Here is a 23,489-nt window from a genome sequence, read left to right on the forward strand (position 1 = left end):
ACAGTGCACAGAGGTGGCCAGGAGAGTGACTTGGAGGTGAGGGTTTCTGCCCCAGGGTATTTTGCTGGGGACAGTGGGGACAGAGCTGGGGAAGGTACATCTCTGCAAGGGAAAAAGCTGCTAGAAGTGACAGTGTGATTGTCATCGTCAGGAGACCACCTCAGGCAGTGGTCAACCACGCTGTGGGACTAGCTACAAGATCTTGACGGAAAACCTCATCACATCAGAAGAGCTACAGGAAATTTCACCATGTGAAATCCTGGAGGCAGAAGACCAGGATTTCAGTCTTGACTTCTGTTTATTAGACCTTGAGCAAATCACAAATTTCAGCAAACACTTAACCCAAATAAGGCCACATATTCCAATGTGTTTTGTGAAATGCTACACAAGAATAAGATATGCCCAAGTTGGCAAACCTTCACTAGAAGAGCAGTCATTGTAGCAGGGAAGAACGGCTTGTACTGCCACCCTTCCCGAGGCAATGCTGCAGCTGCATCCCTTGAACATGGGAAAGCAGGCACTTGAAAGGTTTTTCTGGAGGCAAACTTTGCTCCAAGGTAACTTGCTGGCCACTCATTCTATTCTTTCTAACCTGGCACAGCCAAATGTCAGGGTCAGTTACCACTGGGAACTCCATAGAGTGGATTCTATTTTATTTTTTTTTATATGGTTCTGTATTTAAAGAAGACAAAGGCATGAACGTGGGAAATAGTGGGGAGGTTTGGGGGAACCACAAGAGTTCAGGAATGTCTGGAAGATGGGGAATTTGGGGAAAGAGATGGGGTAGCAGTTTGATGACAGCCATGTTACAGAATGGGTCTGTGGAGTTCTCTTTTCTTTTTAAACAACTTTGTTGTGGTATAATTTCTGTACAGTAAATGATACATATTTCAGATGTTCAACTTAATGAATTTTGATAGATGTATACAGTTCTGAAACCACCACCGCAATCAAGATAGCTAACATTTCCATCACTTGGAGTTATCTTTCCAAAGGCCCTTACTTAACCTACTCTGCTCTGGGTTTAAAGCTGTGGTCCTCAAAGTGTGGTCCCCAGACCAGGAGCATTGGCCTTGCCTGGGAACTTGTTAGAAATGCAAATCTTAGGCCCCATCCCAGGAGTATTGCAGCAGAAACTCTGGTGCTAGAGCCCAGCTCCATTTTAATAAGCCCTCATGTTGAAGTCTGAAGTGTGCCTAAGTTAACTATCTACAATAGCCGAGAGATGGAAACAACCTAAATGTCCATCGGCAGATGACTGGATAAAGAAGCTGTTGTATATTTACACAATGGACTACTACTCAGCCATAAAAAGTGATAAAATAATGCCATTTGCAACAACATGAATGGCCCTGGAGAATGTCATTCTAAGTGAAGTAAGCCAGAAAGAGAGAGAAAAATACCATATGATATTACTCATATTTAAAATAAAAAAAAAAGACAAATATACTTATATACAAAACAGAAAGAGACTCACAGACATAGAATAAGGCTTGTGGTTGCCAGAGGAGAGGAAGGTGGGAAGGGATAAACTGGGAGTTCAAGATTTGCATACTGACTAGTATATATAAAATAGATAAACAAGTTTATACTGTATAGCACAGGGAATTATATTCAATATCTTGCAGTAGGTTATGGTGAAAAAGAATATGAAAATGAATATATGCATATTCATGTATGACTGAAGAATTGTCTGTCCACCAGAAATTGACACAACATTTGAAACTGACTATAACTCAATAAAAAAAATTATAGTGTGCCTAAGCTGGAACAGTGCCCCTTGCTCCTAGCTGGCCAGCTGCCTCCATCATTTATTAGTCCACCCTTTAGTGTGGGGTCCCCTGGGTTGGTTCCCCAAGCCCTAGAGAAATTCTCTTCTCTGACACAGTGGCAGGGAGGTGAGGACTGACCTTTGAATGATTAGTTGGGATTTTATGCACAGTCAGAGAAACATCTGGGAGGGACAGACTTCACAGGGCTTGCTCAAATCTAGTTGCTTCTCTCTTTGGGTTAAAAAAGATCTGAAAGCCACCCAAAAGAGGTCCTCAGAAGGCACTGAATCATCCAGTTCTAAGGTGTTACAATGTGTTCCTTGCTGGTTCTGCAGACTCGTAGTTGCTCCCTGCTTGTTCCCATTATTCAAGAACAGAGCCTCCCACCTGGGCCTCCTCTCAGAACAAGGAGGCCAGGGGCACATTGAATTGCTGTAAATCCCTCGGGGCCACCAGCTCCAACACCTCCGACTCCCAGATCCCTCATCCGGAAACCATGTCTGCTTTATCTGCACTTTACTCATAAGTGCTACCTAGAATTTCAACCATCCCTGTCTTTCTTACAGTCTAAAGTACTTGGTACACAGCAACGAATTTAGGAGGACGGTACAGCTCAGTGGTAGAAGCGCATGCCTAGCATGCATGAGGTCCTGGTTTCAATCCCTAGTACCACCATGAAAAAAGCAAAAACAAAAACAACCTGATTACCTCTCCCTGCAAAACAAAAACAAAAAACCCTCCAAAAGCAAAGAATTCAGTAAATGATAGTTACTAATATTGTTACTATTATTGTGTGTGCAACAGGGGGAGAAGCAATGAAGGGCATTTCAGGTACAGCGCGGTCAGCTGCATTATTTGTAGGATCCAGTGCAGAGTGAGAATGTAAGGCTGGGCCTGAGAATTCATTCTCTTCTTCCCATGGGCTCACTGTCCCAATTCATGTCTGATGGGTGATCCCAAAAGATTGCAACCTCTGTGCAAGGACACATTCAGAACCTGTGTCGGGAGCGGGAAAGGGGCCCCCACTGAGTCACCTGCTAAAAATCATCACTTGAGCACTTCCAGCCCAGGGCAGGGGTGGTTGCCACCGTCCTCCAGGGAGCACGCCCAACCCTGACCCTCCCGACTCATGAACCCAGGCCCTGGCTGGGGCTGGAGGGCAATGGAGGAATGACCCAGCTGTCACCCCAGCAGAAGGCAGCTGCTGTCATGCAGTGGGGAGGGGGATACTGGGCTCCAGGGCAAGGAGCAAACGGCCAAGAACTCATCTCAGGGAAGGGGTGGAGGTGGGATCGCACATGAGCCGAGGCTGTGAGCCCCTGCACATGCTCCATGACCCCAGTGGACTTACAAGTTCAAAGACACAATTATTAAGAATTTCAAGGCAGCAACCACGGAGCCCTCTGAGTGGGGAGCCTTGTGTGACTGCACCGATCACATGCCTGAGACCCATCCTACGGGACAGACTATGTAAAGACATGGCATGCCACTGAATCTGCAAGATGGTCCACTGTCAGAGAAGGGTAAGTTCTGAGGGGGCAGGCAGAGGAGGTGAGGCTAGAAAGACAGACAAGAATATAATATGTAACAGAGAGACATCAAACTTTCATTTAAGTTAAAGGATATAGTAACATATAATCAATACAGAAAAATTAAAAGATGGGACTGTGTCAGTTTCCCAGGGCTGCTCTAACAAATGGTCAAATATTGGGTGGCCTATGGCGACAGAAATGTATTCTTTTGGAGCTCAGGAAGCCAGAAGTCCAAAATCAAGGTGTCGGCAGGTTGATGTCTGCTGGAGTCTCTGCGGGAGAAACAAGCTGATGCCTCTCCTGGCTTCTCCTGGCTTCCTAGTTGCCATCAATCCTAGACGTTCCTTGGCTTGTAGACATGCCAGTCCCATCTTCACCTCCATCTTCACCTCACCTCCTACTCTGTGTCTTTGTCTTCTCTTCCTAGGGGGACACCAGTCCAGGATTAGTTCATCTTGAGATCCTTAACTAATTATGCTTTTTACAAATAACGTCACTTTCTGAGGTTCTGAGTGGACATGAATTGAATGAAATTGGGTGGTGGGTGGGGATGCATTCTTTGACTCACTACGGGGACAATAAAAAGAAGAACAAAATCATCCTTGCTTCTGCTGCCAGGAGCTAACACTGCTGATCCTTTAGGATCTAGCTTTCCACTATATTTTATGTATGGCTGTAGCTTGTATTTTCATTTTATGTAATGATGATCTCCTGGGAGACAGTGGTGTGTTGGAGCTGTTGGTTCTGGCTCCCGAGAGGAAACTGTCTCATTTCAACTTCCTGTTCAGTGACCTCATGTTGATAACCAGAAATCAGCCATATTGGGAATATTTACATCACAGAAATTGGCGAGTATTACAAATCAGGACTTATTTGTTTATTTTCAGGAGAGCCCATTTAGTAGCTACATCATTGGATTCGTACCTGGCAGAGAGAGTGAAGGGTATTCTAGGAAAGGAATGATAAGACACAAGGCAAGCCTGCAGGAAGGCACTGGCTTTTTTGGAAAAGCCACCCCCCGGCTGTCCTGGGAAGGGCTAACTGGGCAGTGCTAAGCGCTAAAGGCCAGAGCGAAAAGACGGGAGGCTGACTTGAGGGGGCCTTGTGAGCCATGCAAAGGTACTGGCAGTTGAATTTTAGAAAGATAAAAACTTTGGAAATAAAAGATTTCCTTCTGGACCTGAGCCCAGCTAATCCCACCAAGCTGCAAGTGCCTTTTACACACAGAATTCAAGTCCCATTCCAGCAAGTCTTTGGAACCAGTGGTTCCAGTAAACACACCTTCTTCTAGCCTGCATCTCTTTAAAAATAAATAAAAACAAGCAAACAAAAACAAACAAAACTTTCCCTGCCTTTTTCAAACCCAGTTCTCCCTGGAGAGCACCAGGCCGTTCATTCACCAGCTCCATCTGTGGTGTGGGGGCAGCTCGGCAGAATTCTTCCAGCATCTTGTTGCCCTTCCCCAAACATTTTCCTCCACCCTCTTCTAAAACCCTTTCTCCTTTGGGACAGAAGCAGCCTGTCTCACCAGTGTGCTCTGTGAGCTTCTTCCTGGTCCTTGAGCTTCTAGGGACCCAGATCATGGTGTTTTTGCCCAGCCCAAGTTCTGTGTCATCCTGGACAACTTTAACCATGAGGCGGATCCATCTTCTGTCTGGATTTAAAGTAGATTTAGGTTCATGGCCCAGAGGCTTCCTCTCCACATGGTGTCATGCTCTGCAATTTCAACGTTCATTTGGTGGATCCACAGTCCAGACATACACATTTTGGAAAAAGACAGTGTATTATCTTAACATACAAAGTGGTATACACATAGAATACTTAGAAAAAAGGATCCGATTTTAGACAAGGATGGTTATTACCAAACTTCTTATAATAGTAAAAATTTGAAAAATGCATAGGGACTATGATGGAATGTAACATCGCCTCTTCCCTGGGTCTCCAGCCTGCTGGCTGGTCCTGCAGATTTCAAATTTGCCAGTCCTCATGACTGAGCCAAAGTAAGTCCCTCTCTGCACACACCCCCACATACTATTGGTTGTTTCTCTGATGAACCCTGACTGATAGAAGGTTCTACACTTTTCTTCACTTATCCACTTCTATGACCACATCTGGACCGTGATCAGAATCAGCACAACCTCTGAAATCTTACACCCACTCGGCACGTCAGATGCCAGCATCTGACCTTACACCTGTGTCTGCACGTGCTCCTGCAGTCTCACTGAGACCTCGGATCCTGTCATCCCTCTGTTTTCTCACCATCCATCGACTTTCTTCTGGTTGACTCCTTTGTCCGTCCCACCCAGATGAAGCTTCCACAACCCATTATTTCAGTCACTCACTCTCATGCCCAAACTTTCAACTCCCTTCTCCTTGCCCTTTTGCAGCAACTGCCTTGCCAGTTGCCAACTAACTCTGGATGAATCCTGCCAACTGCTGCCTTCACTTCTATGCCCACAACTGATGTATTCAGGTTCCCTAGAAAGGCAGAATTTCCTTCTTCCTCTGGGAGATGTCAGTACTTCTCTATTAAAGATGTCAATTCATTGGATGATTATGGAGCTTTGCCTGGTTTGAAAGACCCTGATGAAGGTGCTGAGGATCCCAGAAAGTTGTAAACTCTGATGGCCATGTAGGATCTGGATCAGAAGGCAAGAGGATGAAAGCTGGGAGGAGGGTTAGAAAGAGATGATGATTAAAAAAAAAAGAAAGAAAGAGATGATGATGGTGTGGATTATGGAGGAAGCAGTAGAGGTGAAAGGAGCAAGTGGATTTGAAGGATTTAGGAAGGGGAGGCAAGAATCGAGCTTCAGTCAGGAGGGAGGAAGGAGAGCTCTTGGTGTGGTGGTGGGGTGAGGTTCTTGGCTGCCCTCTGGGAGGAGAACTTAAAAACGTGTGGTCCAAATGCGTGGCCACTGTTACAGATGATCATTACTTCCTGTTCCCCCAAACTTTGTTCAGTGCCAGGACTTTATGGAAGAACTTCTGAAAGAAGCTTTTGAATTTAGAGTCTCAGGTCAAATGTGGTACTATATATTTGTTCATGCAGTCTGACAATCTGAAGAATAAAATAACTCCATCTGGGCTGTCAAGGGAATTTTATCTGAAGGACTTAACTTGGTTCTTGATATTGCTAACACTGTTGTTAGGTCTTGTGCTAAAATTACCTATACAGGTGCCCACCAGTTAAGAATTGTGAAGGGTTTGAGATTTCATCCGACTTGAAAGCTAACAAGACTGCCTTGTGGATGCTGGCAGAAGACACGAGACTCCTGGGCCCGAGACAAAGGACAGTTTATCACTCACAGCAGTAGCCATAACCAGGCTAACATCATTTTTGCATTAGTTCATCAAAACCGTTTCCACAGGGTGACATGAAGGAGCCAAGTAATGCCTGCACAGGTAGTGGGTGACATTACAAGAGAGGAACCCCAAGTTTAAGGAACCCATATCTTTTATAGTGGATAGTAAGCCTACCTGAACTTTGTCCTGAAGGGAGACACTATCTTTTAAAAAATTTTTTTAAATCAAAGTATAGTTTATTTACAATACCGTGTTAGTTTCAGGAGTACAGCAAAGTGATTCAGTTATTTATTTTCAGATTATATTCCATTATAGGTTATTACAAGATATTGAATATAATTCCCTGTGCTGCACAATATATCCTTGTTGTTTATCTATTTTATACGTAGTAGTTTGTTATCTGTTAATCCATATCCCTTTTTTGTCCCTCCCTCCTTCCCTTTCCCCTTTGGGAATCATAAGTTTGTTTTCTATGTCTGTGAGTCTGTTTCTGTTTTGTATATAGATTCATTTGTATTATTTTTAGATCTCACATATAAGTGATATTATATAGGTTTTGTCTTTCTCTGTCTGACTTGCTTCACAAGTATAAAATTCTCTAGGTCCATTCATGTTGCTGCAAATGACAATATTTCATTCTTTTTTATGGCTGAGTAATATTCTATTGTATACACACCACACACACATCTTCTTAAGCCAATCATCTTGATGAACACTTGGGTTGTTTCCATGTCTTGGCTATTGTAAATAGTGCTGCTATAAACATGGGGGTGTACCTATCTTTTCAAATTAGAGTTTTGTTTTTTTCTGGATATATATCCAGAAGTGGGATTTCTGGGTTGTACGGTAACTCTAGTTTTAGATTTTTGAGGAACCTCCGTACTGTTTTCCATAGTGGCTGCACCAATTTACATTCCCACCAACAGTGTACGAGGGTCCCCTTTAGGGAGACACTATCTGTATTATACTGGAGAGGAAACAAACTTGTCCCACGCTGTGGAGGAAGACACTATCTCTGCCTTCCAAGGCTGTTTCCTATACAGACAGCCTTGAAAAAGATAGTCTGGAATAAAGGCAGGTAGAGCTCTGATCCCAAGATATGCAGAAATGCCTGAGAACTGTGGAGAATCGTCTCCTAACGTGAAAAAGCTCTGATAGTGATCAGCTAGGTGGGTGATTAATTTCCTTTGCTCCCTGTTTCTTTCTTCCATCAGAACTATAATACACAGGTGACTTTTCCAGTTGACCTAAAATGTGAAACCTTCTATTACACTGGCATTTTAAAAAATGTCTCAAAGATCTGACCACTATGGATCTGAAGTTCTCACCTAAAGGGAAGTTCAACTTGTCTATAATGGTTAGTTTAATGAACTTTCACTGATCAGGTCTTCAAGCTACTTTGAGTGTTTTACCTCAAAGCTCTCAGGTTCTTTGTCAGCTTGAAATTGTGTGAAACTGAATCAGTTTTATTTACTTGGACCCAAATGTTGAACCTAAGAGATGTATAAGGAATGTTGAGAAACGTCCCTAAAGAATTTTCTCAAGTTTGAGAGAAATAAAATGCATATAAAGCTTTGCAGATAGGAGTTGTAAAACAGAGGAGCAGTACACCCCGATGGAAGATTTTTCTGAGGCAGTTGAAGAGATTAAGTTTCCACATTGTGAACATCCTTCTATATGCCACCAGTCTGGTCATCTTAAAATCTCAGTGGAATGGAGATTCACACTCTGGCATCTTCAGATGCAGATGAGTTATTAGCAACAGCCCTGAAGATGGGACTAGGAACTGCAGTTCCGTCAAGCCAGTCCTCAGCCCTTTCTGAGACTAGAGGGCTGGAGTGGAAGCTGCATCTTGCTGCGGTCGCCTGTACGTTGAATGAAACTCACCTTGTTTCCGGTACGATGGCTGACTGAATCAAGGAGCATTATCTATCCCAAAGGCAACTACGTATAGATTGGACATTATGGAGCTCAATTCATTGTGAGATGGTTTGAAGAAAAACAGCTTAGTGGAAGAGACCTATACTGGATGGGCCAAACAAGCCCAACCAAATCCTCTCTATTGAATATAAATGTCAGATCCACTGAGAGACACTGGCAGACCCCCCGGTACGCAAAGCTAGCAGGTTTGAGTTCTCTTTGAGGCCAGCTGGTTACCCAAGCCCTGGATCCATCGGAACCCAGACAAACTGAAGACTTAAGAAGAATAAATAGATCCTTCATGCCCTCACATTCTCTTGTGTCCTCCTCTCTGTTTCTGATCCATCTTTTAAATCTTAAAGGAAAGCATTATTAGGCCCTTACTGATTAAAAGGCCTTTTAATCGAAGTGTGAATAGACCCAGAATCAGGTAAAGAAGTAGAGAATAAATCTAGGATTTTCACATGAGAGCGAGAGAGAGCCAGCGAGCGAACGAGCTGAGACTGCAGCCCAGGACATCATAAATACCAAGTCGGTGGGCTCGGGCGGCGGCCGTGGGGAACAAAGGGCCGGCGGGTCGGCGGGGAGGGGCGGGTGCGGCCAGGCCGGGGCCCTGGGGCTCCGCGTGCAGCAGCTGCCCCCGGGCGCCCCCGCCGCCGCCGCCGCCGCCGGCCTCCCGCGGAGCCGCGCGGAGCGCACAGCTCGCCGCCGGAGCCCGGCCGGGTGCCAGCCGGCGGGCGTCCCGCAGGCGGCGGCGCAGGGAGGGGCTCGACGCGCGCGCGTGGCCCCGCGGCCGCCTAGGCGGACAGCGGCCCCCTGTCGGGTGCGGCGGTGGCAGCCCCGGCCCCCGGGCCCCGCGTCTACTTTCGGAGCCCCCCTGGGGCTGTAGGCGAGCGCCTGGGCGGCGAGGACGACGAGGGCCCAGTGAGGCGCCGGGGGAAGGTCCCGGTCAAGTGCGACCCCAGAGCTGGAGACTGATATGGACGAACTCCTGGACATGGCGGGCGATGGTACTCGGGCTGCCAGGGTCAAGGAGCTGCCGGTTGACTGTTATAAACCCACTGAGGCCTTCATCTCTGGCCTGCTGGACAAGGTCCGGGGCATGCAGAAGCTGAGCTCACCCCAGAAGAAGTGAGGGCCCTCCACCCAGCTGAACAACGGTGGCTCCCACAGGACAGTCGCCGCCCCCGACCTCGTAGCAACAGCAATGCAGCCAGGCCCGGTGCCATGAGCAGGGCTCCCCGTGCCCCTGGCCCAGGGCCCTCTTCCCTGTCCCCTCGGTTTTCCACTTTTGGGGTTTTTTATTATTAAACTGGAGGGATTTTTTGTGTTTTTATATTGACTGTGGCGCGGGCCCTTTAATGAAGCTAGGACACGCCTTTGCCTTTGGTACAGTTAAGAAAATTTTTAAAAAGTTAAAAAAACATACATACATACATACCAAGTCGGTCAAACATCTGTTGGTAAGAAAAGAAGCCAGTTTCACTGTCTGTCCTGCTAAATACAAAGGTGGAGACTCGCTCCCAGATGCTCCAGAAGTTTATGCGACATGGCCAGCAATGTATGGGAGACTGAAAAATTTCAAACACATTAGAAACTTTTAAAGCTTCTCTGCCCACACTCCCTCACTAGGGAGTCTTCCTTTCCCATGACTTTATTTTCTATTTTATTTTTTTTCTAGTAAAGTAGATAGAATTTTATTTCAGGTTATAACCTTAATCATCATTCCTTCCCATCTTAAGGAAATTTCCCATTAAAAGGTCTCTTGACACGGAAATTTCCCATTAAAAGGTCTCTTGACACGGTGTTCTATTACTGGATTAGTAAACTGAGTGGATCCTGTTTGACTGGTATCCCATGACTTGAAATACAACGTTATGCTGACAATTCCCATGTTTTATCTCCAGTCAGATCTCTGATATGAAAAAAAAAAAAAAACCAGCTCTTAGAACCAGCTGTCTACTTGTCATCGCCACTTAGATTATTGCAAATGTTTCAGGTTAGCTTGTCCAGCAGGGCTCTCTGGATCTACCTACTTAAAGCCATTCTTCCCCATATTCTCCTCAATAAAAGGTACTACCTGTTTGCTTAAGCCAGAAACTTGGAGTCATTCTTCACCTTTTACATCCAATCTACCAGAAAGTGCTGTGAATTCTATCTCCAAATGTGTCTTGACTCTGCACGTTCCTTTCTCTCTGCTACCATCATTCTTTGCTGCATCCTCTGTCTTTTGTCTGATTGACGCAGTGGCCTCCTAACTGGTTACCAACTCCTTCTTCCGCTCTCTTCCAATTCATGCTCCAAACAGTAGCCAGAGGGGCTTATAAAAATATTTATACATTGAACCGGGTCACTCCCCTACTTAGTACTATTTAGAACTTAGAATAAAAATCCCACCATCCCGTCATAGCCCTCTAAATGCTCCATGAATCTGCCTCATCTCACACCCCTTCCTCCATGCTGCCCCTAGTGACTTGTCCTTGCCCAAATGTTTCTCACTCTGGGGGCTTTGAGCATGCTGGTCCCTCTCCTGGGAGGCTTTTTGGGCCCGCTCTGTCTGGCTGGCATCTGGGGATGCCGTGCGCATTGTGCAGTGTCCACTTGAGCATCCTGGCTGCCCTCTTTCCTGACCACACAATCCCAAATAGGCTACAGCTTCTGGCTCTCAGGGCATCACATTCTTCCCTCATAGCATGTGGCATAATTTGGATTATATATTTATTTGTGTTTTTAGTTTTTAACTGTCTGTATTTTCTCTAGATTGTAAGCTCCCTGAAGGTAGAAATCGTATTTGTCATGTTAACTGCTTTGTCTCCGGGCTTAACACAGTGCTTGGTATAATAGCTACTCAGTAAATTCCTGTTAAATCAATGAATGAAGAAAGGAATGAATGAATGAAAGCCTTCAGGGCAAAGGGAACCGAGTCTGACAGGCTGAGTAATGATGGATGGATGGTACCAATACAGAGAAAACTTGAAGCCCCGGGGAGCATCACGCTGGGCGCTTCCCTGAGAGTCCCATCTGTCAAAGCTCTCAGAACTGTGTGCTGATTATCCTCTAAGTGGGGTTAAACATTAACGCACCATTATTACCCTGAATGTGAACTCAGGCTGCACAGTGCTCGACCTTATCTCTTGAGATGATGCCTCCGACACAAAATGAAGAGAGATGAGTATTCTCTGCCTCACCCATAGTGAACCTCTGCCTTCCTCCCGCCTCTCACACCTCATTCCCTACCCTGATATTCTTTGTTCTTTCAAGCTGCTACTTCTGCCTCGGCTGCTTGTTTATTTTTCTTCATGCCCAGAGGCTGAGCTCTTTGCACTTTTTTTTTTTTTTTTTTGATCCCTGTGTTCCAGAGGGGTTTCAGGCATTCTGGCCCTGGCCTTGGGCCCTGACTGTTGAATCAACAGCCCCAGTGCTTCGGTCTTTCTCTCTCGGTTTGCCCCTAGTGAGCCCCTACTGCCTGCCAGCCCCACCGACCAGCACTGGCTCTCATGGATCAGTGAGTGATGGATCTTTGCCACCCGCCACCCACTCTTTGAGACTACACTATAGCCATTCCTCATAATCTTGTGGTTTGAGAAAACAGGCATTACTTCATCACCAGATGCCTAGAAAAACCAACCCCAGAATAAAAACAGGTCCTCCCTAGAGTCTCTTTCTACTTCCTTTCTAAACTTCCTTTTTGGTTTGTCAATAGCAATTAGAACCATAACTCAATAGGTGTCAAAAGTTTCTGCTGGATAAACTGGTAGCATTTGCTATATGTATTTATTATTACATTTTTATTACATTTTGTGATGATTGCACATACTGTAAAATTCATCGGGCTGGAAAAGGATAACACAAAATGTTGCCTCCCTCCTCTGCCCACACTGTCCCCACATCCTCTTTGTAAGCTTCTTGCATAACCTGCTGGAGATCTCCGTGCTTACAAATATGCATATATTTGCACTTGCTTTCCCCTCCTCCCAACTTCTACGTTGTTGTCCAACTTTCTCTGTCCTCTAAACAGTATGTTCTGCATCAATAGTCCAAAAGATTTACAACTCTTTATAGCTGCATATAGTAATCCATTATTTAGACAAACCATAACTGGCATTAATAAAATGACATGTAATTTCACACATATTCAAGTATATTTGTGAATACATTCTGAAAGTCAAAAGATACGTCCATTTTAAATTTGACAGGTTGTTAAATTGCCCCCTTGAGTCATTTACAAGACTGCCTGTTTCCATAAACCTTTGTTAGTAGTTTCTAAAATCGTTCAAAATTGTCAATCTATAAGCTGAAAAATGCATTGTCATTATTATTCTAATTTGCATTTTTAAATCACAAGTGATTTCAAGCATATTCTTGTATGTTTAGAGCATTTATACTTTCTTTTCTGTGAACTCTCCATATTGTCCACTTTTTCAAATGAGACAGTGTTTTTTTCTTATTGATTTGTATAAGTTATTTATATTTTAAGGAAGTGTATTTATGATAGGTTTGTCTTCAGGAATTAAAAAAATTTAATGTAGCTAAATTCATCTTTCTTTTAAGGCATCTGGGTTTTTGTATAGTGCTTAGACAAACTTTAATTGGAGGTTATTGCAAAACTTTTCCCATGACTTTTTCTAATAATTAATTTTTTAACATATAAATATTTGCTTTGTCTTGAATTTATTTTGCTGTAAGCAATAAGATAAGAATCCAAATTAATTTTTCTTTACTGATGGTCACCCTAATATTTCAACACTTTTTATTAGTTAATCCATCTTTTCCTCACTGGCTTGGAAAACCACCCTTTAGCATATACTAAACCCCTGTGTGTCTCTGGTTCTGTTTCTGGGCTCTTTGCTCTATCTTGTCCTGATTTAAACTTCTATCATTATGTCAAAGAGGTTACAGCACTACTTTAGGTTAGTGTTAGGGATGCTGTTGGTATCTAGCATAGCTACCTGGGCCACATGGAGACTGAATTCTCAATCCTGACCTAAGTCACTCACCATCCTGCACTTTGCCAACTACAATAGAAGAGCTTCTGACACTTATGGAGCAATGGACTGAGGACATCTAGACACCACATCCCTCTCTCAGTTAAGCTCACAATGATCACATGAGGTAATGTGTTCCTTACATAATTTTAGTGGCAAGAAATAGAGACTCTCCGGGGGCTGTTTCAAATAATGAGGGGTGCATTCTTTTCCATATAAATAAGGGGGACATGAAGCCCTCAAGACCTCATATGAATGTCTTCTGTTTTTTTCCTTGTAAATTGCACATCATTTTCATAATTTAAAAACATAAGTATACACAGTTAATTTTACAAGGTTGAATGAGTGCATATTTAAGGACCTATATTGAACAGACTGTAGCATGCTGGCCTATGACAAGGGCCGGGGAGGGAAAAGCAACAGGTATCAGGGTGGAAGAGTTTTTAAAAAATGAAAATGAAAAGAAATAAACTACAAGAGGAAGGACCTTTCATAGGCTGATGAGAGTGTGTTATGCATTGAAGAAGAGTGAATCATTTACGTCTGAGATTCTTTAAAAACTTAAAAGTCAAAATCCCAAACTCCAGGCAGAACCCACAGTTTACTGGATTTCTTGAGACAGGTCTCCACTTGTTGGGTAGGTTACACAGGGATTGATTAGAAGTCCAAGAGGCAGTGGTGAGCTCTTCTCATAGGAAGACTAGAAAGCACAGGGCAGCCAGGTCCCATGGTCACTTTGTTCCTCGTGACTTAAAGGAAAGTCCATGGTCCGGCAGCACGGCTGTCACCTGGGAGACTGTTAGATGTACAGAATCTCAGGTCTCAATCCAGATCTGCTTAATCAGAGTCTGCCTTTTAACAAGATTCCCAGGTGATTAGAAAGAATCATTAAAATTTGACAGCCTCTGCTCTAGGACATAGTTTGGGAAGAGGAAGATTGTCTAGGATCCAGTGCAGCTCTGTCTCCTGAGGCATTTCATTGTTCCTCCATGGTGGTCACACACAGCTTTGACTGCATGAGGGAAACAGTTCTGAGTGGTGACAAGGTTTAGGATGTAGCCTCAGACAGAGTGGCCAGAATACAAAGAGGGTGGAGGTGGATGGATTTGGACAGGTGCAGAAGCTATGAGACCAGGGTGTTAGGTAGTTGTCCACAGGACCACTGCAGTCTCCCAGGATTCTGCAAGACTTGGAGAAGACAGGGAGACTATGATCCAGGTGCCCAAGACATCTGAGCAGGATGTCAGTAAAATGAGGAAAGCCCTGGGGTGATCAGTTGGAGGCCATGAATCTTAAAGGAGTGGAACTTGTGCTCAAGGACAGAACCAGCACTGGCATTGGGAGTACCAATCTCACCTCCCGACCCTCAGTTCTGAGGTGTGTGAGATGAGAAGACTTTAGAGGAGAGCCAGGGTGCAGGTAAGGCCCAGAGGTAAAGGACACATTTTGTGGAGAAGCTAAGGATCTAGGAGAATTTCTCTGGCACAAAACTGGGGCTCCAGAAGGCATGCTGTAGATTTGGGGAGAAGAAAAGTGAGGTAGGAAATCAGACAGAGGAGAGCAAGCTTGAGGCAATACAGGGAGAAGATGTAGGAGGAAATGAATGACTGAAGGGGAGCCAAGATTTTGGGAACTGTATCAGTTAGGATAAAGTAGGTTATACTGCTGTAACAAACAGCCCCAACATTATAGGTTGATGGGGACTCTGCTCCATGTCATCTTCACTTAGCGATCCAGGTTGACAGAGGCTGTCTCTGTCTTTCCACGATAGCCAATGCTCAATTTTTTGTGTCTCCTTGCTGGCATTTTCATTGACCAAAGCAAGTCACGTGACCACATCTAAATTCAAAGGAACCAGGTTATAAAATCCTACCATGAACTTGGAGAACTAGGAATATTTGGTGGCTAGAACTAATGATTACAACAGATAGTAACTATAACTTATAGGGATGTGAGACACGGGGTGAATTAAGTTTTAAGTTTAACAAAACTTTGTTTTAGAACAGAACTCAGGGACAAAGCCATGTTGGCATGGAAACCAGCTGCCTTTCACTGGGGGTGGCTGAGACCTGATGACGCCGGAAGTTTGGGCCTGCTCTGTGGACATGAGTTAGTTCTCAAGATATTTCCAGAGACTTTGTAATCAGAAATCTACACAGACATACACAGTTCCTAGGATGACATGTCAACCCTGCTCTTTGTCCTAAAATGTCGGTCTTTGTAATTAATGTTTTCAGGCCAAAGAGATATTGGATAAATAACTGTCTCAGCTAAAAACCAAAGAACGGGGATGTATTGTTCTGGATGTTTTAGCTGATACTTTAATCTTGACTCACTGAACTCCCATGTCTCCTTGAGACACCAACCCGTGTTGCAAGTGGGAGCAGCCAACCCCACATTTTCCCTGGTGGTTAAAAATCCTACCAAGAGTGACATCACACTGTCCTCTCTGATAAGACTGAAACAAAGTTTTAATGTTCTTGGATTGACCAATGAGCAAGTGTTCTGTGGCCATTTGGAGTGCCAGCCTTCTAGTTCTGCAGAAACGTTAAGTATTAATTCACAGATGTTGACCTCATGAATGTTAGCCTCACTGGGTTCTGGGAATGTAGATCCATGTCATCTGTTGTGATTAGGCCATCGATCTATAAATTCCCTGTCAGGATTCCTCTGCTGGAGGCAGATGCTGGACCCCAGGATCTTTGAAGCAGTAATGTAGGCGATACTGTTGGTTGACTACCACATCCCTTCTTTTCCTGAAAAGAAATCACTCCCCGCTGAGAACCACTGGTGTAACCCACCAGTGATAATCTTATTCTTTTTTCAAGATAGCTGGGTTTAGAATGGGTATGTGGCAATTTGACTAATGAGATTAAGGGAGCTAGGAGTTTCAGGATATTTTTTTTTTTCCTGAGAAGAAAGAGACTCAGGAGGAGACCATTCCTTCATCTTTCTCTGTATCTTGCAGTTTGTGGATGAAATCTGGACACGTTGCTGCTACCTTGCTACCAGCATGAAGAGGAAACCCATTCAGGGAGTGAGTCAGGGTGAAGAAATTCTCAGAGAAGTGGGTGCAGAGTCCTGAGTTACCCAGCCTGGAGCCCAGCCCACCACCAGGCAGCTTTTTATTTGAAAACAACAAGTATCTTTATTGCCGGAGCCAGAGTGTTCTGTTTCTTGCACTTGTAATCATCCGAAGTCACTGGGAGAGAGTGGCACAGAAAGAGGTATGGTCCTTACTCACTCCTGCTGGGACAATTGCCTTCTTAATTAAAAATAATACATTGCCTGTCATAGAAGTGACAAGAGGTTAGGAACTTTACTTGGGTTTTTGTCAAGTTCATAAGAAGATCAATGAGTTCCTGCTGCCTAGAGGGCAGGGATGAGCAGCTTACAAAGATAAGGACCAAATGCTTCTGTGCCAGGAACAGATCAGAGAAGTACATAGGGATCAAGCTGGTGCTTAGTGGGTGGAAAAGTCAGATTTAGATGCTGAGACTGACAGGGGCTCAGCTGATCCTCCAAGCACTAAGGCCAAAACACTGAGAGTAGCTACCACTGTGGTTTTTACCATTGACTGCACACGGGAACCACTGGGAAGCTTCAAAAAATAGTTTGAGTTCTCTGCTCCCCGCTTCCCTCTCACCTAAGATTCTGATGTAACTGGACTGGTGTGTGGCCTGGGCATCATTTTTTTTAACTTAAAACTTCATTTTTGGTGGCTTCAGGTGTCTAACCCTAAGTTCTTTCCACTCTATTGTGTTGCCTTTAAATTAGTAGGTTCTTTTCTTAATTTAATTCCATTTTTTGGTAAATAGGTAATATTTGTACTTGGTACAAAAGACTACCTAATAAAGTCTCTCTCCTACTCCTGTCTCCCAGTCACCTAGGTCCTCCACTTAGAAGAAAGTTTATGATTATACTACCCAGGTTAAGCTTATTTTCGGTTCCTTTTTATACGCTGATGATAACTTTGTATGCACACTGCTCTAGATCTTACGTTTTTGACTTAACTGTATCTTACAGATCATTCCTTATTAATAGTCTGTTTTTTTTTAATATATGATGACTAAGTAATCCCACTGTATGAATGTGCTTTAATTTACCTAACCAGTCCACAAATGATACGATTTAGGTTGGTCTCACCCTTACAATGACAAATTACGCCCCAGTGAATAAACTTACATGGCATGTGCAGGTTTATCTGTAAGAAGAATGGGGTATCAGGGTCAATGAGCAGGTGTACTTTTAAGTGAGGGAGAGGGTCAAATTGACCTGAAGAAGGCTCTGTTCTCCCATCAACAGTGTGCTGGAAGAAAGGGTACCTCTTTCCCTGTGGCAAGGTATGTTATCATGATTTAATTTCTGCCAAACTGATGGGTGAAAAATTGTAGGTCAATATATTTTAAATTTGCATTTTCACTATTCTGAGTGATGACAATCGTCTTTTCATATATCAAAGAGTCATTTGTTCCTTTCCTGTGAACTCTCTGTTTGTATCCTTTACCCAAGGGTTTTTGATTTCTTTTTCTTATTAATTTGAAGAAGCTCTTTCTACAGTAAAACCACTCTTTCAAAGAGAAGCCAAGGGTGAGCACCACTGTCACGGAGACTTCCCTGTCCCTACCCCTTACAGTCAGTCGTTTATCACGTCCTGCTTGGGTTATCTCATACTTTTCTCACTAATTTTTATTTCTCTGTCCATCTGCCATAAGCCCAGTAGTGGCCCTCAGCGTCTTTCCCAGGACCCTGGCCTCACTTCCCACCAATCTGTCCTCTGTGTAGCTTCCAGCCCAGGCGCTGTGCTTTTGAGTGCTGATGGGATTCGATGACTTCCCTTTTAGCTGAGCCCTCCCTGCCCACTGGCCCAGCTTCCCTCCTGCCATTCTCCACTGAAATCTGCCCTCTAGACCAGAAGACTGCATCCCATTTGAAACAAACCCATCTTTCCCATGTCCCAAAGATTGTGCATTTGCTGTTCCTGACACTTGGAATTTTCTTTAATCACTGAATTCTTATTATATAGAAAACTTGATACTATGAGTGATGTGATTAGGACACTGGTATTGAGGATCCACCATGAACTGAAGTCTTTGCATATTCCACCTCATGAGCTCCACTTTGCAGATGAGGAAACTGGGGCTCAGAAAGGCCCAAGATCACACAGTGTTCCCATGCCAGCCTTAGCACGGCACCCATGCTCTTCTCAGGCAAGCTGTCTGGGGGATATTTAGCCCTATGGCCATCAGGATGAGGGGACCACACATTATAGCCCTTACATTTAGGTTGGCACTGGAGGGACGCCTCCTGGCAGTATTTCATAGTGGCCTTTTCCTCCCTGACCGTGACACTGAATACATCTGTAAACAGGCACGGGGTTACAGAATGTGTGCGGAGAGAGTGAATCATCCAGCCAGGGCAGTTCATTCATAGTTAGTTTTCTTGGTGTCATTTGGCTCACTGACTACTTTCTCCTTCCCAAAGAGTACAGATGTCTTATTTTTAATGTTCATTTTTGTTTGTTTGTTTCCTAGATTCCACGTATAAGTGAAATCATAAGGTATTTGTCTTTCTCTGTCTGACTTATTTCACTTAGCATAATACCCTCTAGGGCCATCCATGTTGTTGCAAATGGCAAGATTTTTCTGTCCAATAGCTGAGTAACAAATATTTCATTGTATGTATGTATATATATATGTATGTCTTATTTATCCATTCATCTATGGATGGGCATTTAGGTTGCTTCCATAACTTGGCTATTGTAAATAATGCTGCAAAGAACATAGGGATGCCTACATCTTTCTGAATTAATGCTTTTGTTCTCTTTGGGAAAATATCCAGAAATGGAATTGGTGGACCATATAATAGTTCTATTTTTAAGTTTGGGGGGGAACCTCCATACTGTTTCTCATAGTGGCTGCGTCAGTTAACACTCCCACCAACAGTGCACGGGAAGGGGGGGGGTTCCCTTTTCTCACATCTTCACCAATACTTATTTGTTGTCATTTTGATGATAGCCATTCTGGGCAGAGGACCTGAATAGATATTTTTCCAAAGAAGACATACAGATGGCCAACAGGCACATGAAAAGATGCTTAATATCACTAATCATAAAGGAGATGCAAATCAAAACCACAGTGAGATATCACTTCACACTTAAAATAGCCCATCATCAAGAAGACAGTGGGTCAAAACTACAATGAGGTTATCACCTCACACCAGTCAGAATGGCCGTCATTCAAAAATCCAAAAATGACAAATGCTGGAAAGGCTGTGGAGAAAGGGGAACCTCCTACACTTCTGGTGGGAATGCAGTTTGGTGCAGCCACTATGGAAAACAGTGTGGAGATTCCTCAAAAGACTAGGAATAGACTTACCATATGACCCAGGAATCCCACTCCTGGGCTTGTACCCAGAAGGAAATCTACTTCAGGATGACACCTGCACCCCAATGTTCATAGCAGCACTATTTACAATAGCCAAAACATGGAAACAGCCTAAATGTCCATCAACAGGTGACTGGATAAAGAAGATGTGGTATATTTATACAATGGAATACTACTCAGCCATAAAAACCGACAACATAATGCCATTTGCAGCAACATGGATGCTCCTAGAGAGTGTCATTCTAAGTGAAGTAAGCCAGAAAGAGAAAGAAAAATACCATATGAGATCGCTCGTATGTGGAATCTAAAAAACAAAAACAAACAAACAAAAACAAAGCATAAATACAGGACAGAAATAGACTCATGGACAGAGAATACAGACTTGTGGTTACCAGGGGGGTAGAGGGTGGGAAGGGATAGACTGGGATTTCAAAATTGTAGAAAAGATAAACAAGATTACACTGTATAGCACAGGGAAATATACACAAAATGTTATGATAAATCACAGAGAAAAAAATGTGACAATGAGTGTGTATATGTCCATGAATGACTGAAAAATTGTGCTGAACACTGGAATTTGACACAACACTGTAAAATGATTATGAATCAATAAAAAATGTAAAAAAAAAAAAAAGAAGACAGTGGGATTTTTTTTTCTTTTCTGGTGTTGAGTTGTATGAGTTTCATGTATCTTTTGTACATTAACCCCTTATCAGATACATCATTTGCCAATATCTCTTCCCATTCAGTAGGTGGCCTTTTTGTTTTGTTGATAGTTTCCTTCACTGCACAAAAGCTTTTTAGTTTGATGTAGTCCCATTTGTTTATTTCTGTTTTTGTTTCTCTTGCCTGAGGAGACAAGGGACTTCACTAAGCTAGGACTCCTGACTCAGTGGGCCTGTTTCCCTCAACTTCCCTTGCAACTAGGGCATAAGCATGTGGCCCAGACTCTGGCAACCAGCTGTAAGATGTCAGTTTGGAAGCAAATAAGATAAAGAAGGAGGTGCATCGCAGAATTCCTCCCAGCAAGGATGCTGAAAGACAGATATCCAACAGTCAAAGGTGGCTGTGGCATGTTCTGGCTATAAAATCCTGTGCCCAGGACCAGGATTTGGGCAGAGACGCCTGTGCCCAGTGGCCATAGCAATAGCATCTCCATCAGTGGAGTTTGATGGTAAAACTTGGGTATGATGCTTGATCTAAGCTCCTCTGAGCTTGATTCTCTGACCTTCCTGAAGATCTTGAGAGGAACTAAATACTCTTCAGTAAATTCCTTTTCTGCTTAAACTAGCTTGAATGGGTTCAGCTTCCAAATCTGATGGATAAAGCGAGGTTGTGGTGTACCCAGAGGCTCCCATTTTTCAGTGTTAACTGCTTTCAACACCTCTTTTACCCAATCCCCCAAATTGACACATTATAACTGAACTATGAAACACAAGAGATTGCGCAGACCATTAGGGCCCAATGTTAAAAACAACAGGATGCAAGGAGTCCTAAGTATTTATATTCAGGGCAGGCCCATTCTCAGTCTTTGCATTCTGTACATAATCCCATCGCTAATAACATGCTACAAACTTGATAAATCCTAATTAGAAAAAGAAATACTTGGCAAGTAAAGGTCTTTTGGCAAAGTGGCCTCTTCCCAGGACAGCTCCCTGAAGCCTAATGGTCAGGCTCAGGTCAGTTCTGTGTGAGGCAAGAGCCAGCCTTTTGTAAAAGCTGGGATTGTATACATCAGAGCTGTCTTGGCTGACTTTGGCCCGCGGCTCTGCCTCTTCCTCCTCCAAAATTCCACCACATAGAAAGATATACACATGTTTGGCTCTCCGTGATAGACTTTTCCATTCTGTAATAATTGTTTTATACCTCTGATTAAACAGCTAATCCCTCAGAGGCAAGGACCACATCTTGTGTTTCTTTTGTATTTCTTCACCGTACTGAGCAGACAGTCCTGAACACAGCAAGGGTTTAATACATATTAGCTGGTTGATTTCCCTTTTGGGGGTTCTGGGATGTAAATTACACAGGTGTCTCATTACTCTTCAACAATTGTGTGTGTGTGTGTGTGTGTGTGTGAAAGAGAGACAGAGAGACAGAGAGAGATCTGAGAATCAATAAATAATAAATGGAGTTTGGAGTCCCAAAAGTCAAAGATTCAAGTCTTGCCTTGAGTGAGTAATCTCCTTTAGTTTGTCATGTATACTTTGGGGCTTATAACAATAACTACTCCAACCACTTCCTGGGATTGGGAGCTTCTTAAGAGATAACGTGCACTTCAGGTATCTTGTGATTATTAACTGGTCCACAGGAAATGGGACTAGAGAAGGGAGTGGAGAAGAGGCTGTAAAATCAGTATGTGGAAAGGGTCATAGCTGACATGACCCACTGCACTTGGTCCCATCTGCCTGGGGCCAGTGGGTTTTGCAGCACTGGGCTATTGGGTTTCCAAGTATTTCTAGGCAGCGGGCATCCTTCTCTTGATCCACCACTCCTAGCCAAAGCCATCAAGGGGGAAGGGATAGCTCAGGTGGGAGAGTGCATACTTAGCATGCACAAGGTCCTGGGTTCAATCCCCAGTACCTCCTCTAAAAATAAAATAAGTAAATAAATCTAATCACCCCCCTAACCAAAAAGTAAATAAATAAAATCCATTCTAGCCAAAGCCATCAATTCCACCCCAGACCTTAAACCATCTAAACGTATAGCCTGACTCTCTGCCCCACCCTCACCTTGGCTCAGGCCCTGATCCTATCTTCTGGCTTCAGTCTCTTTCTGCCTCTGGTCTCAGACCTCCTCTCCTTCTCTCCACTTGGAAGGCAATTATTGCCCCCCCCCCAAAAAGTTAGATCTTATCACTTCTGTAAGAATCTCTTTTGGAGAGCTAAACCTACATATCTATAATGTTCCTATATCTAAAGAGGGAAGCCCAGTTATAAGACTGTTGCAATCCAGTGAGAGATGCTGGGTGCATAAATCGTTATACAAAATGTGAACAATGGTTATCTCTAAGATTTTTTTTTCTATTCATATAACCAACCAATATTCAGTACGTGACTACAATGAGACAGGTACCATCCCAGGTGCTGCGGAGATGAGGAAGCAACATAGGTGCAGATCCCGCCCTCTTAACGTAGCTCACGGGCTAGTGAGGAGAGAGTGAATACACAGAAAATCCAGAGGAAATCAGAGTCATGTGATAGTGACTTGGGGAACTACTTGAGATAAACCGGTCAGGAAAAGTCCTCTGAGGAGGTGATATTTTGGGTGAAATATGGAGGAAGAGGCAGCTGGACACAGACCTGATGAAGAACATCCCAGGCGGAAGAAGAAGGGCGAGTGAAGGCCCTTGCGTAAGAAAGAGTTTGACTTAGTAAAAGACTTAGTGGTCTTTGTCAGGAATTTGAAATTTATTCTAAGATTGGAAGACATTAAATGGCTTCGAGCCAGGGAGAGACATAGAGTGGTTCATATTTTAAATGGTCACTTTGGCTCCTGAATGAACAAGTGACTGACTATAGGAGTCAGGCATGAATGGAAGCAGGGTGCAAGGTGTGACAATATAGTATTGGTTCTGGCTGAGCTGTTGGCGGC

At 43.7% G+C, this 23,489-nt stretch overlaps 1 long non-coding RNA gene and 1 pseudogene across 1 annotated transcript; both read left to right on the plus strand.

The window, feature by feature from the left end:
• The first annotated feature begins 7,916 nt into the window (after window positions 1-7,916).
• On the plus strand, window positions 7,917-9,705 carry LOC116283573 (protein phosphatase 1 regulatory subunit 14B pseudogene; annotated as a pseudogene).
• A 5,888-nt stretch (window positions 9,706-15,593) lies between these two features.
• LOC140685837 (uncharacterized) lies at window positions 15,594-16,671 on the plus strand. The gene is made up of 2 exons (XR_012059273.1): window positions 15,594-16,059; window positions 16,481-16,671. It is a non-coding gene; the product is annotated as an uncharacterized lncRNA (long non-coding RNA).
• Window positions 16,672-23,489: the final 6,818 nt, after the last annotated feature.

The sequence above is a fragment of the Vicugna pacos genome, chromosome 15 (assembly GCF_048564905.1).
Source record: "Vicugna pacos chromosome 15, VicPac4, whole genome shotgun sequence".
NCBI classification, from domain to species: Eukaryota; Metazoa; Chordata; class Mammalia; order Artiodactyla; family Camelidae; genus Vicugna; species Vicugna pacos.